Source organism: Pinus tabuliformis, chromosome X, assembly GCF_031772625.1.
Source record: "Pinus tabuliformis cultivar Carrire ecotype Pingquan chromosome X, CPIR1, whole genome shotgun sequence".
NCBI lineage: Eukaryota > Viridiplantae > Streptophyta > Pinopsida > Pinales > Pinaceae > Pinus > Pinus tabuliformis.
The window spans coordinates 1,351,905,258-1,351,924,757 of NC_142308.1; positions in this window are offsets into that span (position 1 = coordinate 1,351,905,258).

Below are 19,500 nucleotides of genomic sequence, written 5' to 3' on the forward strand. Positions count from 1 at the left end.
TAGTTTTACAATGGATAAAATGTTACCAAGTATAAATAATTTTAATCTTATTTTTCTTATTTGTGAGTATGGAAAATTTTAATTTTAATAAAATATCATAATATACTTTTACTTTTATACATTAAGAAGTGGAGTTTCTATTAATAATTTATTTTAAATTTATGTTTATATTTTCACACTTTCTTAATATGATTATCAATTTGTGATGAGATTTGTTGATGATTCCATATCAAGCTTAACTCAAAGGTCAATAAAAACACCTATACACCATTTAAATTCACATCAAATATGATTATGAAAATATGGTTCCATGTTCTCCTCGTTCTTCAAATGAAACATGGCATGATTATATGTATAGTTTTGATGTCATCACTTACTCTTAACGTTCCCTAAAAAAGTGAGCACAGGTTTTAAAAAGATGTACTTTTAAAATAATAATAATAATAGCAATAGTAATAACAACAACAATACCCTTATTGTGAGATTATTATGACTAAGAAACTTTACATACAAATTCTATAAACATTTTATATAGAAAAATCTATTTAAACCTACATGGTTGAGTGGGATAAAATTTATAAACGTGTATTTTTCCCAATTTAATTGCACTTTATGAATTTGAATAATTATTAATACCTAATAAATCCATGGTTAACATTATTTATCACATAAATATTACATATTTATTTATTTATTTGGATGAGACACCATCTCCTCATACTAAACTCCTAAATGTTAAGCACCTCAACCTTCAAAAGTTAGTGAAAACGTATTGGTTCAATTTAATATTTGGAAGTATTAAAGTTGACCAATATTTATAGATTCTACCGAATATTTGGAAGTATTATATGTATTTAAAAAAGATAGAGTGTAACTCATAGATGAAATGGTTTTTGGCTGAAGTTGGCACAATCATAATTTCTATAGGTATTGTGATTTCTTGTTGTTTAAAATACAATTTTGAATGCATAAATGGATTCGATGCCCTGAAAATCTTGTTGCAAATTAAACAACTTAAACTTGTGATTTTAAAAGGTGTGTATTGGATTTTACAAAAATTTACGAGAAAAAAATGAACATTTTATCTATTACACTGTACATCCAAAGCATATTGTTTCCGAACTCTAAAAAATTTAGGCCAAAGAATGTCTCAATTTTCACCTATATTTCCCTCTCTTTTACTCTCTGTTTCACAATTTAAAGGTCTTTATCTACACATTCCCTAGTCTTTAATATTGTATTCCTCAGAATATGGTTATAAATTTGCTTATCTTTAAAAGAGGTTGATAGATTATGTTTTAATGGTTAAAATGCTTACATTTAATGTATGCATTAGGGATTTTGTCCCTTATGAGTCATTAACCCATATGAAGTGCATATAGTAATTGATAGGAAGCAGTCTCATACATTTTGAGATTCTTGCGCAAGTATGAGGATTCCTGCACCGAGGTTAAAAGTGTAGACCGTTAGCTAAAAACTCCAATTAGTCAACCAAGTTGTTAGAGATATTCTAGAATCGTGATTGAAGACAAAGTGCATTATATTCACCTAGCCTTCAACAAAGAACACACAATGCATAACCATTTCTTCTAAACGAGACTAGTATGATATTGAGCATATGGCTCACACCTAAAAATTATTGTTAGGAACTTACTGTAACTAGTTTTTATCTTGCTTTGTACAGAATGGCTCTACCATACCCATGATTTGTAATGTAAAAATGTCTATATATTACAAGCAATGAAAGAAACTAGGTTAGTGGTGTTGTGAGATGATGTACCCTTAATTTTGAACTCTATGTGTTAAGGACTTATATTTTCTTAATAAAAATCTTCAATACGAAATTCTCCTTCTATTGTTTCCATATCTTGTTAATGAATTTTTTTCTCTGTAGTTTAACATCTTTTTAACGAGGGTACGAGCTGGTTGGTTTGGGCCCAACTTGTCTAGCGCATTATTATAACAACTATGGTTAAAGCCTCATGTAAAAATATATAAGAGTCTGGTTCATGGGACACATATTCCAAGATGAATGGTGGGAAAAACATCCTAGCGGGTATTCACTTTAGTTATTATGGATATGGCAAATTGGCAAAGGAAATGACAAAGGCTTTGGAAAGGTATGAAACATTAATTGACATTTTATCTAAGGAAATAATGGAAATTAGGAGAAAAAGAGGGTGAAAGGTCACAGGTTGCATGTGAGGAGGAAAATGAAGGAAAATAATTGAAAATGAAGAAAATAGGGGCCTAATTGACAAAAAGGCTTATGAGGATCAGTTGGTGGGGTTGGTCAATTCGGTGTTGGAGCTCTCTCATTATTCTCTCTCTCTCTCACTTTTGGACACTTTAGTTTTCTTGGATCACATTGGCATTGGATCAAGAAAGACAACGAAGGCAAAAGAGGAAGGAAGGAGTAAGCAAGGAAGATCACGATCAAGGAACTAAAACAAAATTATTTGCATGTATTGATTTGCATGTGTGATTTCCTTGCTAGATATGGCATGCATGGTATTGCATGTGGTTCTTTTCTGTCATGGCTTGTGTTTTGTGAGGTGTGATAGTATTTTTAGCCTATCCTTTTCGTTTCTAGATAACCTTGACTAGATGGGTTCTCATACTTCGGTTGAGACGGATTGCTAGATGGATTCAAATCTAAGTGAGGTGGATCTCTGAAATGAAAAACACATGGCATAGTGGTCCCTAAGCTGGACTATGGATCACACTAAAGCCACTGGCCTAGTAACCCTTGAGCTAGACTATGGGTTGTGCTAAAACTGGGATTGTGTGCCTCAGTGGGCCTATGAATCCTTGCCCGTGAATGGCGGGATAAACATTAAAGCAAAGAGGTGGATTTCTCTTCGTTGGGCCTAGTCATCTCGGGATGGGATGTATGATAAAGCCTGAAGAGTGGATCTTGGTGTAGGGCCTAGTGATCCCCGGATTAGACTGTGGATTATGGGAAAGCCTGAGAGACTAGGAGGTACTCAAATTCCCCACTGTGTAGGTGGAGAACTCCGGTAGCATCTATGCTTGTTTGGTTCTTTTCAGTTGGTGATCGTTCCCACATTCATACTTGGAATATTGTACGGGGGTGATTGGCTGAAGAGAGATTTGGCTCAGAAAATCTATGGTCAGGTGGAATGTGGCAATCCCATACCCGGTTGGTTTCTACACTCATTAATGAGAAATTCATTCCCTTGGTTTTCATATGTACATTTATTGTTTTATATGTGGATTCTATGGTTGATGTATTTATGGTATTTCTGTTGCTACTATGTTGGTTATGTATATGTTTTATGACAATAGCTATGCATGGCTCTCATCATGTTTTTACTTTTAAATGAATGGACAATGTATCTATGGCCTAATAGATGATAATGAAGACAATGGCATGAGGGAACAATGGTTCTTAGGGATTCTCAGATAAGTATGAGATCGTTGTGCTTAATTCTGTTGTTTACACCTGTAGATTACATATTTGTGATAGGTTTGATGAAATTCCTATCATGGCTAGTAAGGGTCTGGTTAAGGGCTTGTTCAAGTATTTTCTTTAGCATCATTATTTCCCTGTTATTTTATTGTTCTGAAGATGTCATGCAATTTTGGGTAGGGACCTAGGCTGTAAGCCCAAAAAAGTGGCTTAAATCTTAGGGACGCTGGTACAAAACTGGACAAAATAGTTCCTAGACATTGGCATGCCTATAGCATGAGAGCATCCATAGCCTCCTGGACATTGGTAGGCCTATGTCATGAGAGCTTCTAGATGTAATGCGATCAAAAAATTTAGTGGGACCTAGGGGAAAGATTCCTGAAGTGTTGGGATCGTTCTCATGGGTCCTGTAGCTAATATGGAATGTCTGTATGTTGTGTTTCCATCTATTTTCCTTGCTACCTCGATGCTTCTAAAGAATTGTAATTGCTAAGGAGTTATGAAACTCCGAGGCTTTGAAAGCTCTAAGATTTAAAATTAGATTGCTCTGAGGTTTCGATATCGGGTCCCGATATACATTCCTTCCCACTATATGATTTGATATTCCATTTTGGGCCCATCTTTGAATAGACCACTGATGTACATAGTTCCAACATTTGATATCCCGATATGCTTTTTGCTCCGAGTTTCTGATATCGGGTCTCGATGGTCAACCTTCCCTTTGACTTTTGGACTTTGGTTCTTCCTTTAGATTTCGAAATTTGAACCTCCCTTTTTGAATTTCAATTTGGTTTTCAGACTTCATCTCTTCATTTGGCTAACCGCTATTGCACCCATATTCTTATGTACGAGGGATGAAAAACAAGACCATTTGGCATAATTACGAGAGTGTATGAGAGGTGACAACAATAGTTATACTGTGGTAATGTTAAGCACTTCAGGAAATGTTTAAGACTTTTATTTGAACAAGTCAGTAGCTAGAATTTTAATAAAAGCAATTTTGGATGATATTTGAAAGTTTAATGTATGAACGGGTTGACAAGTAAAGATTGACATACTTGTCATAATAAGTGGAGCAATAATTTTTTTTGAAAAGGGATGGCATGAATGATTTGGGAGCTCCACTAGCGGCATTGACATATCTAAAGACAAACTTCGAAGTTTGGCTAAATATGGTAGTCATCCAAACTTAAAAAGTCCTACATAAATACTATAAAAATTCTAGAATAGAGAAATCAAGAAGTTTAACTCAATTTCTGGTGTAGAGACAAGTGAGAAGTGTTTGAAGACTTGATAGAAGGACAAGATGATTCAAAAAATAAATATTCAAGCAAGAAAAGAGTTGAACATAACTAAAGTGCAAAGAACTAAAAATATCATTCTAAATTATTTAAAAGGATAATTGAATTTGTAAGATGGCATTGGCGTGTTGCTTGTGAGTGTGTGAGATGGGTTGATTATGCTAGTGTGTATGGTTAATTACTCAGTGATAAGATATTGTTGAAGGTGTTTTTAATGGTGGTTTTGGTTAGTGTTCGAAGAGTAAAATTTATATGTTTATGTAAATAAGTGGCGTTCGTGATTTGAGTATTCAATTTTTATAAAAGATGAATCATTGAGGCTAAGCAAATGGTAGCTTTCCAATCAGGGATTGTAGCTCCTTTCGATAGTGGCTGGTAAACTTTAGGGGTTGGATCCCCTTTCAATGGTAGCTTGTAAAGTAGGGGTTGTAGCACCTTTTAGTTGTAGATAATAAATCATGGAGTAGTAGCTTCCTGCTGGTTGTACCCAGAGAACTTTGTAGCAACAAGTAGTATCTTTCCTTTTGAAAAACATTAAAGAACAATTTAATGAATTTGTGTGTTATAATTGTGCTACTTATGTTACTTCTTTCCAAGCTCATATGAATTAATTTCTGGAAATATTATTCGTGTCCTAGTACCATTGCAAGTGAAAGAAATTGTTAAAATTCCTACAATACTGATTCGCCCCCTCTCAATATTATTCTAGTTTCTTACATCTTTCATAGATGAAAGGTACTAATTTCATGAAAAAATATTAGGAAAATTATTTTATTAGTATGGAATCAAGTAACTAGCACTCCTTTGCATTCAATGTGTAATTTTCTAGTTTACAATTGCAAACTTTAGTATTTGAATTTTGACTAGTAGTCATGCATCTTGGTCCCCATTGTCTCATTACTCATTCTTATTCTTGTATAAACATCATGTCTCAATGTCTTCAGCCCAAAAATTAACCCATGGTTTTCCTTCTTTTAGGTTTATAGGCACTATAACTTTCATTCATTTTCCCTTATGCTTGATTCCATCTCTCTCAAGGGAGATAATAGTTTTCATACATTTTGCTCAATGTCAATCATGTTATGCTTGATTTCATCTCTCTCAAGGGAGATAATAGTTTTTATATGTTTTCCTCAATCTCAACCAACTAACATGGGATATGTGGGAACACCCTTGACTAGGTGGATAACCACAAATTTGACCATAGTTAATGTTATGATTGGTTTAATAAATATTAGATTTTCGAAATTTAGATAGCTCATTGTAAACACAAGTGAAAATATTTCAAGTTTTATCCATATGCCTCATCGAAGAGTACTAACCTGCTAGCCTATATCCATCATAACTCTTATCTGCCAAGCACCAAGTCGGATCAAATCCCTTGAGATGCAAACCTCTTTTAAAGTGAAAGGTGGTTTGGTCCCTCTCCACACATGGTAGATCCTAATTTAATATGGAACTAGGTTGGTTTTATTATAAATTATAATTATAATTATTAATTATTAATTTTATTATATTGTATCTTTTATTTTTATTTTTATGTAATTTAATTTAGTCAAATTATTTTATTGATTATTAACTATTTTATTTTATTTTTTAATTTTAATTTTAATTTTATTTTAATTTTACCAAGTCAAAATGTATTTCTCTTTCTCTAGAGAATTACTGCAAACCTTTTATCATTTTCTAATTGAGTCCACATTTAAACATTAACAAAAATTTATGCCACTAATGCATCTCCCCATAGATTTTTTCTTATAGATTTAATTTTAAACTGACCCCATTGGTTTTTGGGCTAGTGTTATTCATAACCCATAGTATTGGCCCATTGTATTGTAAAAAAGTATATTTACGAGTTAATAATATCCATGGTGAAATGAGAGTGAATATCCATGGTTAAAAATATTATTATATTATATGTCTAATTGAAGTATTATGTTTTAATTTAAAACAAGTTTTGAAATTAAATTAAAATAAAATATGTATCATTTTTTTCATTTCGAAATAATTTATGGTTTTTGGGTATGTGGTATTGCTAAGTAATCATATTGTCCCATCTAAATCCTTTTTAGAAGTTAATAATATCCATGGTAAAATTGGGGTGAATATTCATGGTTAATAATCTTGTTATACGGTAAATATTAAATTTTTGTGTGCTTATTTGTTTATTTAAATTTAAATATGGTTACAAAATCAGTATTTTAATTTATATAGTAGAATGGATGTTAATTTATAAATAATGCTTATATGTTATATGTTTTAATGTGATATGTATATTGTGATTTTCTATTATCTAAAAAATTATTTGTGATTTTATTATTAAAAAAAAAATCACAACATAAAAAAACCATCCTAGATCCATCTTAACTCTGGATCTATTAAACATCGACAATTTTGTCGGCCTAACCATAGGTTGGCTCAGATGACTGGCTTCACAACACATATCTGGTGATGCATTCATAAGATAGACTAGTGAACCTACTACCTGCGAGTAAATGGTAGCATCAACCTCTTGTCCTAAAGTGGAATTCTCCTTTCTCCAGTTGGCCACTAGAGGTGTCTCCATGGGCTTACAAATCTCCATGTGAAATATCTACAATCTCTCATTGGTATACTTTCCCTGCGATGAAAATAACTCCCCATCTCCTCGCCATACTTTCAGCCTGAGGAAGTAGTGCATTGGACCCATGTCTTTCATCTCAATTTCCTTTGCAAGGTCCTCCTTGCAAGAGCTCATCAATTACTCATCACCTATTAATAGTAAATCATCAACATATAAAACAATGATAAGCAATTTACAATCTACCAAACTATGATAGAGGTCCACGTTGGCTTCACCAAAAAAAATCTGATAGAGGTTCACGTCAACTTCACTTTCGGTGAAGCCAAAATCAGTGAGATAATTGTCAATCCTGGGATACCAAGCTCGGGGTGCATGTTTGAGACCATACAACGCTTGCTTGAGTCTGCACACATGATACTCCTGATCAAATGTCTCAACACCTTTTGGTTGCTCTATGTACATATCATCCTCAATAACACCATTGAGAAATGTTTTTTTTACATCCATATGGTGGATCTTCCACCCCATTTGCAACTAGTACAAGAATTGATCTAATGGATGAATATCTTGCTATGATATCAAAGGTTTTCTCATAGTAAATTCCCTCAACTTGAGAGAATCCTTTGGCCACAAATCTAGCCTTATACTTCTCTGCACTTTCGTATGCTACATGCTTAACCTTGAAGATCCATCTCAAACCCACTAACTAATTTATTAGCTAGTCTTTAGATCACTTCCAAAACACTATTATTTACAATGGATTAATATTCTTTCACAACTTCATCAACCCAAACAGACTTATCAATTACTTCCCTGAAAGAGGATGGCTCAATTTCTACAATATTAGTCATTAGATCCATGTAGCTAGTGTACCTTTGAGGAGACTTCCCTTTCCAGTGAAAATTTGAAGGAGCTCTCATGTTATTCCTTACATCCTGCACTAATCTATCAGCTTCCATGGTTCTTTTTCTACCTTCTCTAGATGGTTCTGCTTGACTCGATGTCTCTGGTATCTTCTCCTCTATTGATAGTTTCTCCACTTCTTCCTAAGGCTCCTATTTTAGAGCTAAAATCTCCTCTTCTGGTGGGATTTTAAGCTCCCTCTCAAGAGAGAACTGCATCAGTTTCTCGTCATCAAAGTTTGCATCCTTTCACACAACTGTCATTATGAGGGAAGTTAAGTACATACGGTAATTGTATGGAGTTTCAGTGTCACCCACAAAAACCCCCAACTTTTTTATTAGCTCGTGCTGCTTCCACGAATATTTGGAGACATGGTAGTAAACAAAGGATTCAAAAATCTTGAAGTGAGACACATCTAACTTTCTCTTGAAGAAAGCATCCTCCAGTGTAATCATACCAAGAATCTAATGAAGATTTTGGTTCTGTAAGTAGACTATTGTGTTACATCCCTTTGCCCAGAAATTCAGTCGAGGACCTTGGTCATGTACCATAGGTCTCACAGATCTAAAAATGATCCAAGTCTTTCTCTTAGATACCCCAATCTGTTGTGGGTTGTGGGGTGTTTTTAGCTCTCTTTGAATTCCTTCTTTTGCACATAAATTCTTGAAGTCATTTGAAACATAATCACCTCCATTTTCACTCCTAAGAGCCTTCAACTTCTTGTTGGTCTCTTTCTCAACTAGTGCCTTTAATTATACAAACTTTGAGAATTCCTCATCCTTCCTCATGAAGGATATCCAAAACTTCCTTGAGAAATCATCAACAAAAATAACAAAGTATTTATGTCCGGTAATGGAGGTTGTTGAGAGAGGTCCAAAAACATCAGAGTGGACACTTTCCAAGATTGCATGTCCTTTGTTGTCTCGATCATGGAATGTGGATTTTGCATATTTCCCCAAGGTACAACGTTTGTACACATCATGTTGCTCAGGTTCTCATTTAGGGAGGCTGATGGTTATTTTCTACATAATATTTAATGCACCATGATGCAAATGGCTAAATATCATATGCCAAAGCTCACCAACATCACGACTCTAAATTTTTCTCTGCCTAACTTCTTAATGCACCACAATCTTCCACGTCAAGTTTATAAAATTTCTTCACATGAAACCTAATATGCTTCAGTTATCCAATGTCTATGTGTCTCAAGAATGCTTTCCCTTTGTTGAAGGTCACATTATAACCACAATCTTCCAAAATTGCTACAGATGTGAGACTCTTCTTTGGCCCTAGAACAAACATGACATCTTTGAGGTGAAGAGGGGATCTCAAATCCCTCTTAAAGGTTAGTGTACCAATCCTAGTAACATTGTACCTTCCGTCATCCCCACGCTCAATATGCATCTGGAGATCTGTTAGGCCCCTATAATACTAGTGATTCTCCCATTACTATTGTCATTGTATTCCTTATTGTTATTATTGTGCCCCTATTATCCCCATATTGTTATTAGTATGCCCCATAGAAACCCACTATTGTTATTTTTGTGCCCTTATGTTATTACTGTTATGTCGGCTTGATTATATTGTGACCCCTTAGACTCCTATATATAGAAGGGAGGTTTAGTCATTTGTATCATCCAAGAATTGTTCATTTGTGTAATGTAAAGGAGGTTGTCCCCTCAAAGAGGCCAAATTCTAAGGCGTTGATCTATATTTTCTATCTTTTTGTGAGCTGGTTTCCTAATAAGATCTTTCTCCTCCAGGTCATTGAAAAAATCTCTTCACCCTGTCATGTGGAACGAGGTAATGGAGTCAAATTACCACACACTCCCCATCACTATGTTGGTCATGCATGTGATAAGGGTAAAGTCACACTTGAAATGTGAAGTGAAGGCTTCAATTTCTACTCCTCCTTAGTTCTTCTTGCTCAACTTTTTATGTGGACACTTTATAGCGTAGTGCCCAAATTCATGACAGTTGAAGCATTCTATTTTGGACAAGTCTTTCTTCTTCCCCCCCTTTGATGGATTGTAGCTTGGTTTGGGACTTCATCCCTTTTCCCTTGTTTCCCTTTCAAACCAATGAATTTTTTTTTTCATCCTCACCCTTGGATGAACTTCCCTCTCTAGTACTCCACCTGATCTTTTCTTGTACCAAATTGGACAACAAGTTCTCCCAATTTGGTACTTTTTCCCTTATGTTCACCGAGTCTTGCTATCTATGAGAGATTTTGGGAAGGCCTATAAGAGTTAGGCTCACCAATTCATCTTCTGCAACATTCACACAAACCCCTCCAAGGTCATCATGAACTTGTGTAAATCTGTTGAGATATTTCAGAATAGTGCCATTCTTTTATATCTTGATATTTCAAAGTTTGTCTTTAAGGGTTAGTTTCCTATGGTCATTTCTGTTCTCGAACAGATATATCAGTTCCTTCCACATTGCCAAATAAGTTTCCTTCCCATGGAGATTTGAGAAAATGTGGTCTCGTACTCCCTCCAATATTATTCTCCTCACCTTGGCTACATCTTTCTTTCATTGAGCTAGGTTATGGGCATCAACTCATCTTGGTTTTGCAATGTTTCTCTTGACATATTCCAACAATTTGTTTTCATTAAGCACCACATCCATGCAATCCTTTCATACAATGAAATTTGAGTTACCTTCCAAGGCATACTCTAATCTCAGATTGTTGAAAGTTATCTTCCCAACTCTAAAGAGATCCTGCTACATTAAAGCTGCAAATTAGAACCTCCCAAGGAACAAATTAAAAATCTTGTTCCAATGTGAATCCAACTTTAATATGATGTAGAAATTAATTACAACTACTCATAAAGTTTAATATAAATCAAGAGACACAATTCTACTCTACTAATTTATGAATTTAATTCACAATTTAGAAGAATATTGACAAACATGCAATAAGAAAAACCACACATGCGCAATATTCTTCTAGGGGAAAGTAATTGCTAAAAACCCCTTAAGTCTTCCTACATTAATCAGATGAATAAATAATTTATTACAATTTCTAGCTCATTTTGGGCTCAACCTGTAAGTGAATAACCTATCTCTCTGCTCAATGAGAAGCTCTGGCCTAGACTTAGTGAATTTCTGCCTCAACCTGAGCCCTTATTTCTTGGCAAAAGTCTTGAATAATTAGGCCCCTATTATTTAGGAATTTTCCTCCAATTGATTACACAATTCCTAAGGTCCATCATCTGACTTCATGCAACACATGTACACTCAAGACTAGCCCACAACTGATGTTACACTACCTTGGAATATCCACCACCATTGGGGAACTCAAATTCTCAGCATGTGTTAGGGTCCTATAATAATAGGATTCATAATTTTGAATTGACCATGTAAGTTTTGTAATATTGTACATACCTTTGCTTTCTGCAAATGTTTTCCCATATTTAAAATATTAAAAAATGTAAAGAGGGTATGTCCTAAAAGAAATATCAAGGGAAAAAAAGAATAACAAAAGATCAAAAAAGTGAAAAAATATGAACCCCAAACAAAAACAGATCATGAAAGTGTGCAAGTCCAAGTGCCACTACTTTTTACTTTACTGTGCAAAATAATGGTTGTGTGTAGCTTGTCATAAATGCCACAACCCATGATAGTCAAAATAGTTTAATCTTGACTAGTTCATGCTTTAAATTTCATGTTTATAGTTAGAGAATAAAGATCTAGCCAAAATGTTTTATCTTGGTAGATCAGTAGTTAGGTAGAGAAATAAAATGTGCTTAACAGCTTAATCTAAGCCATTGGAAGATATAAGGTTAGAATTAGATATTTTGTTTGACAAAAGAAAAAGGAAAGAAAGGGTCTGCTAGCTTAAATGCACCCAATAAAGTGAAGAAAAAATGTTAGGGTAAGTAAAGGGTAGGTAGAAGAAAGGTTGCAGAAGTACAAGATTGTTAAATCATAAGCACACTTATCATGCTTAACCATATGTTTCAGTGTGCAGGAGCAGTTATGAGAGTAAAAGGATGTTTACAAGCTTATTTGATTAACTTCCCCTCATTTCATTTCACCCCCACTACATACTTACTAATTTAACCCTTACCCCTTGGTTTCATACATTTCCCTAGAAAATTACCCTCTAAAGGTTATTTCCCAACCCAAAACCCCTTTTCCATAGTGTGAAACCCATTCCCCTTGAAAAAATACCCTTTCCCATCATTTTAACCTTGTTTCATTAATTTCAACCATTTTCCCTAGATATTTCCCTTTAAAAATCATCCCTCCTTATTAATTTCCTTTTTCCCTTATAAACCCACTAAAACCCCCCTTATCCTAAGTTTCTTTGCCCCCTCTGCATTACTTAATTAACTCTGCCTTATACCATATTTTGCCTAAAAAACCCATAAAACCCCTTTATTCTCAATTTATGTTTCCCCGTCAATATTAATTTTACATTAGAAACTTAGTGTATTTTTACAATCCCTCCCATACACTAATATTAACATTTAACTTTAATTATTTAATTCCCTTTGTACATATATCCCGTATTAAAATAATTCCCACATATATATCCCATAACCCATATAAAACCTGCATTAAACTATATTAATATATATTCCAACCCCTGTCCCACTCCCTTAACACACTTATATTTAACATCGCATTATTCATAAATTAATTACAAATCAGTTGTAATTAACCCTCGGGCCCCACAAATCTCCACCTGATTGCCCTCCGTGTAGCTTCACCTCACGATAGACATTAGACCTTTCACCCCCAGATCTGACGGCACACATCCATATCATGCAGACTTCCTTTCCATTCTTTACCAACCCGAGAGCACATGCAATTCACGGTTTTTCTCAGGCCCCTTTCAGTTACGTGGCGGCTTTAGGTGAACTCGCATGCTCTCAGGAAAAAATAGTCTGACTGCCAAAAGCAATGCAATGAGCCTTAATACTGCCTCCCCGCCAAAAGCTGAAACTTCCCACTGTTCACTTATAATTTTTGTGCCCAAAAGTTAACCGTTACCTATTTAAAAGCCAAAGTTGCTCATTTTCATTCTTTTGACTCATTTTTCACTAGAAAGTTGCCTAAGATTTCCTACGCCATCCTAAGCCTCTATAACAGAATTTTACCTCTGATTTCCTCCCGAACATGCTCCGAACTCTTTTGACAAACTTCCTTGTTCCCTGAAACCATTATCTCCTCCCCGAAAACCTATGTTCTTATTAACTATTGGTTTATTTTTGCAGGTGATCATATAAGACCTGGACAAACAGTTTTGATACTAGTCACAAAACCTATTTGTTCCAGATTCTTAGGAAATGTATTCAAATGGTTTTCATCAATAGAAGATTCAATATAGCAGCAGAGCATAAGGAAACAATTTACACAATAAAAGGTTAAAATAGAGATGAAATTATTTTCACTAGCAAACAGTGAAAGATTCATACTAGCAACTCTCCAGGACATATTTTACTCCTCGTTACTTATGTCTTGTTGTAAAAGGTAAAAGTAAAAAGATAACAAAGCAATAAGGTGGAAGAATTCACATTGAGTGTTAAAACAGAGAGAAATCAACAACAACATATTCACATGTTTACATAAAAGACTAAACTGAGGAGGCAGATAAAGTGTATCAGATGAAAGGTCATAAGTAAATATGACATCCAACGTGAAGACCAAACAGCCATGCAACTTAAAGGGAAAAACATCAAGGACTAAAAGACAATAGAGCTTACATAATAGGGATAGTTTTCAGTCAGTTGAATGGTGTTGCTACCTTTTAGCATCCAAATATTTTACTCCTAGAATAAATCCTAGTCATTTGACAAGATATCTTGTAAGAATTTTTGTATAAATACTTCATACTTTGAAGTATTGAGTGTGGTGTGTGGATTTTTGAATATTATTATAGTTGAATGATGTACTACCTAAGGGTTTTTGTACCAGTTCCCAGTTAACAAACATGTCAAGTTATGAAGAAACTTCTTTACGGGATTCATGTGTTGAGCTATCTTAGTGAAGTACAAATTTCATCTTGTTTATGTTCTTTTTCTAAGTGTTTCATAAACTTAAATTTATTCAAATTTGAATGAATCAAACTAGAAATATAACTCAGAACTTGTTTAAGTAGACTCTATTTTGCACAGTTGATCATTTATATCTTTTCTTTCGATACCTGGATTTAAGAACCCTTAATTTCTCTCCCATCCCAGTTGACCTCTTGCATTTCTCTTCATGATCCGGTTTAAGGAATCCTTGACTGCTCCTTCATCCCGATTGGAAATCATTTCACCATATAGCCTTTGAGATTTGATATTGCTCACCTATCTTTCCCTGTAACATTTTCTTTATGGTTTGTTGTTGTTCTGTTTTCAAAGCCTGATTTACTCCATAGCCCAATGGAAAATAGACATTCATCTATTCCTCTAAGTAAGTGATCCCACCACCCAAATTCAAATCAAAACCCAAGTACAATCATAACTAGCCTAAAATCAATTAGCTAAACCAAAGTTAAATCATAAAGAGAGAGACCTCTCTGAGATTAGGAAGGCTAGATCCTAATATCCAAAGTACGTTTGTGGTTACCTCAGATATTTTGTTCTTTAACCTTGAGAAACTACTGAGTGATAACATAGTTGCGACCATACTGGGGACATTTTCTTCAGAAAGATTATACGAAGATATAATCTGATCTATGATGGTGGAAAGTGATCAGACACACAAAGGTTAAAATCATCCACCTGACGACTCCAACCCCAAATCAATTTCACAAGCAAGACTCCACTGGAGGAATGAACCTGAAAGAACAATATGAAAAGATCAGGCTTTTAACTTTGGTTGCAGTCCAAGGCATTATGTTCTTTCTCATCAAGAAGATTTTCCAATGTATATTGTATTTTAGAGAAGATCTTAAATTAATTTTTGATTATTTTCCTTTGAAGATTGTACATATAAATTCTCCTTATCCATTTGAGCAGCTTTCTTCTGAATCTTATGATGATCATGTTCCAATTGAGTAGCCTCAAACAATCAAGACTAATCTTGCAATCCCTGTACATATTCTTGTACCTTGTAAAGTTCCTGATAGATATAAGCCCTTCATGTTACCTCCTATACTCCATGATTTCCCTGATAATTATTACAAATATCTCCCCAATCTTGATGGAGAGAATGGTATCACTGCCCAAAAATATTCAAGGCTTTGAGAATTATCTAGACCTATTTGAGATTGATGAAGATGATGTTAGAATCAGACAAATTTCTCTTTCTTTGCAAAGTAGAGTAAAGAGTTGGTTCAAGAATCTACCTGTTGCAAGCATCTCAAATTTCCAACAGTTTGTCAAATTGTTCCTTGATAGATGTATAATCAAAGTCAATCTTTTTGTGATCATAGAAGAATATAATCAGTTGAAAAGACAACCAAATGAAACAAGACAACAATTTTATGACAAATTTAATCAAATATATTATTCAATGCCATCAAATATAAGACCACCTCCTGATTCAGCTCTCTTGCATTATCCAAAAGCATTTGATCCAGAAATAGAATTTCAGCTAAGAGAAAGAAACCCAGCAACTCTTGAACAGATGTAGAACATTGCAGTAGATGTAGAAGTTAATCTGCAAATTAGAAGAGAAAAGTTGAAAGCAGAAGCAGAGAAGAAAAACATTGCAGATGTAAAACTTGACATTTTGGTAAGAAAATTATAGGAAAGGATACAAAAGATCACCATGAAAGATATTTTTTTTGCTCAAAATCACCATGACCTATATTTATTTCACAAAAAGAAGAGGTTGATAGCCATGAACAAATTCTTGCTAATTCCAACTATCATAGATCTGAAAATGGATTTACAGATCAATATGTGGAAGAGGAATCTACTAATTTAATGTGTATGTTTGATGACATTCCTTCTTTTAATGATTTTCCTAAGTATGATCAGTATGATGATAATTATGTTCTTCAAACTCAAGCTAGCTTTACAAAGCAATTAGAAACTAGTTTGGAGGATGAGGAAATTTAGTTTCAGCAAATTAAACATAGTGATCAACCTATACATATCAGATATGAGAATGAGAAAGGAAGTGCAAAAAATTTGGAAATAAGTGAAGGTTCTTTGCCTCTTTGTCTTGATTCATTTCAGTTCATCAGAGAAAACTTTACAACAATAAAAAATCAACAGTCTTTAGGTATTGTTGTTGATAACAAATAAGACAATGAAACTCTTGATCAAGATTCTTCAGTGTCACAAGCACAATTATCAAATTTCATTGAAACACCTGATCAAATGACACAAGAAAGTTCTATACCACTATGTTTTGAATCATTTCAGTTTTTAAAGGAAATGTGGTATAAAATCTCTAAAGAAAAGGATGAGGAACTTCTAGAAATCTGTGAAGTTCCATTCAAACCTATGAGTAATAAGTTGCAGCAATCCTTCCAAGTTTTTTATGATCCAATAGCTGATATGTTGGATAATGAATGCAATCAGAATTTTTCTTCATTAACTAACTATGAGATTCAGGATCAATATGATAAAGGTTTCATCAGTCAAACATTTCAATCAGTAGAAATATCATCACAAAGCTTATCTGAAAATCTGTAGGGGGATGAAGATAAAAATGACATTTCAGTTTCATGGCATGGAGGCCATCTAGAACAACTGTACAGTTGCTTAAATCAGTTGAACAATAGTGTATATATTTTGGAAGATTCTTTTGTACAGTGTTTAGAGTCAACAAAGGAAATCAAGTATTTCCTTATCTTCTCATTTGTGCACAAGGTTATATTGGGCTGTAGAACTTTAGTTTTAATCACAAACAAGCACAAGCAGCAAAATACATCAAAGTGTATAATGCTTGAATGGTTGCATTGGCTGTTTCATTTTACCTAACCAGTAGTTGGACAACTGATTAGGGTAAGTAGGTAGGATTTCAGTTTGAATAAACTCAGTTTTTCACCAACAACTTTTCAGATCAGATTTTAGTACAACATGTGTCAGATTTCAGTTTGCAGAAATGGTTATGATTTTAGTTCAAGATTTGCAGTCACAGAGATTATATAACAAAGCAGGTGTACGCTTGGGATTGGCCCAATGGATCAAGCCACTAGCCGAAGTTGTTCTTGACATCTCACAAGCAGATGCCATCCCCATGTGGAGCCACTGTTAGGGTCCTATAATAATAGGATTCATAATTTTGAATTGACCATGTAAGTTTTGTAATATTGTACATACCTATGCTTTCTGCAAATGTTTTCCCATATTTAAAATATTAAAAAATGTAAAGAAGGTATGTCCTAAAAGAAATATCAAAGGACAAAAAGAATAACAAAATATCAAAAAAGTGAAAAAATATGAACCCAAAACAAAAACAGATCATGAAAGTGTGCAAGTCCAAGTGCCACTACTTTTTACTTTACTCTGCAAAATAATGGTTGTGTGCAGCTTGTCATAAATTCCACAACCCATGATAGTCAAAAAAGTTTAATCTTGACTAGGCCATGCTTTAAATTTCATGTTTATAGTTGGAGAATAAAGATCTAGCCAAACTGTTTAATCTTGGCAGATCAATAGTTAGGTAGAGAAACAAAATGTGCTCAACAGCTTAATCTAATCCATTGGAAGATATAAGGCTAGAATTAGATAGTTTGTTTGACAAACAAAAAAGGAAAGAAAGGGTTTGCTAGCTTAAATGCACCCAATAAAGTGAAGAAAAAGTGTTAGGGTAAGTAAAAGGTAGGTAGAAGAAAGGTTACAGAAGTACAAGGTAGTTAAAGCATAAGCACACTTATCATGCTTAACCATATGTTTCAGTGTGTAGGAGAAGTTATGAGAGTAAAAGGATGTTTACAAGCTTATTTGATTAACTTCCCCTCATTTCATTTCACCCCCACTACATACTTACTAATTTAACCCTTACCCCTTGGTTTCATACATTTCCCTAGCAAATTACCCTCCAAAGGTCATTTCCCAACCCAAAACCCCTTTTCCCTAGTGTGAAACCCATTCCCCTTGAAAAAATACCCTTTCCCATCTTTTTAACCTTGTTTCATTAATTTCAACCCTTCTCCCTAGACATTTCCATTTAAAAATCATTCCCCCCTTATTAATTTCCTTTTTCCCTTGTAAACCCACTAAAACCCCCCTTATCCTAAGTTTTGTTTCCCCCTCCGCATTACTTAATTAGCTCCGCCTGATACCATATTTCGCCTAAAAAACCCATAAAACCCATTTATTCTCGATTTATGTTTTCCCATCTCGATATTAATTTTACATTAGAAACTTAGTGTATTTTTACAATCCCGCTCGTATACTAATATTAACATTTAACTTTAATTATTTAATTCCCTTTGTACATATATCACATATTAAAATAATTCCCGCATATATATCCCATAACCCATATAAAACCCGCATTAAACTATATTAATATATATCCCAACCCCAGTCCCACTCCATTAACCCACTTATATTTAACCATGCCTGATTCATAAATTAATTACAAATCAGTTGTAATTAACCCCCAAACCTCGCAAATCTCCATCTGATTGCCCTCCGTGTAGCTTCACCGTGCGATAGTCATTAGATATTTCACCAGCAGATCTGATGGCATGCATCCATATAGCACGGACTTCCTTTCCGTTTCTTACCAGCCCGAGAGCATGAGAGATTCGCGGTTTTGCTCGAGTCCCTTTCGGTTACGTGGCAGCTTTAGGTGAACTCGCATGCTCTCGGGGAAGAACCGCCCGACTGCCAAAAGTCGTGCGATGAACCTTAATACCGCCTCCCCGCCAAAAGCCAAAACTTCCCACTATTCACTTATAATTTTTGCACCCAAAAGTTAACTGTTACCTGTTTAAAAGCCAAAGACGCTCATTTTCACTCTTTTCACTCATTTCTCACTAGAAAGCTGCCTAAGCTTTCCTACGCCACTCTAAGCCTCTGTAACCAAATTTGACCTCCGATTACCTCCTGAACACACTCCAGACTCTTTCCACAGACTTCCCTGTTCCCTGAAGCTATTATCTCCTCCCGGAAAACCTGTGTTCTTATTAACTATTGGTTTATTTTTACATGTGATTATATAAGACCTGGACAAACAATTTTGATACTAGTCACAAAACTTATTTGTTCTAGATTCTCAGGAAATGTATTTGAATGGTTTTCATCAACAAAAGATTCAATATAGAAGTAGAGCAGAAGGAAATAATTTACACATTAAAAGGTTAAAATAGAGATGAAATAATTTTCACTAGCAAATAGTGAAAGATTCAAACTAGCAATTCTCCAGGACATATTTTACTCCTTGTTACTTAT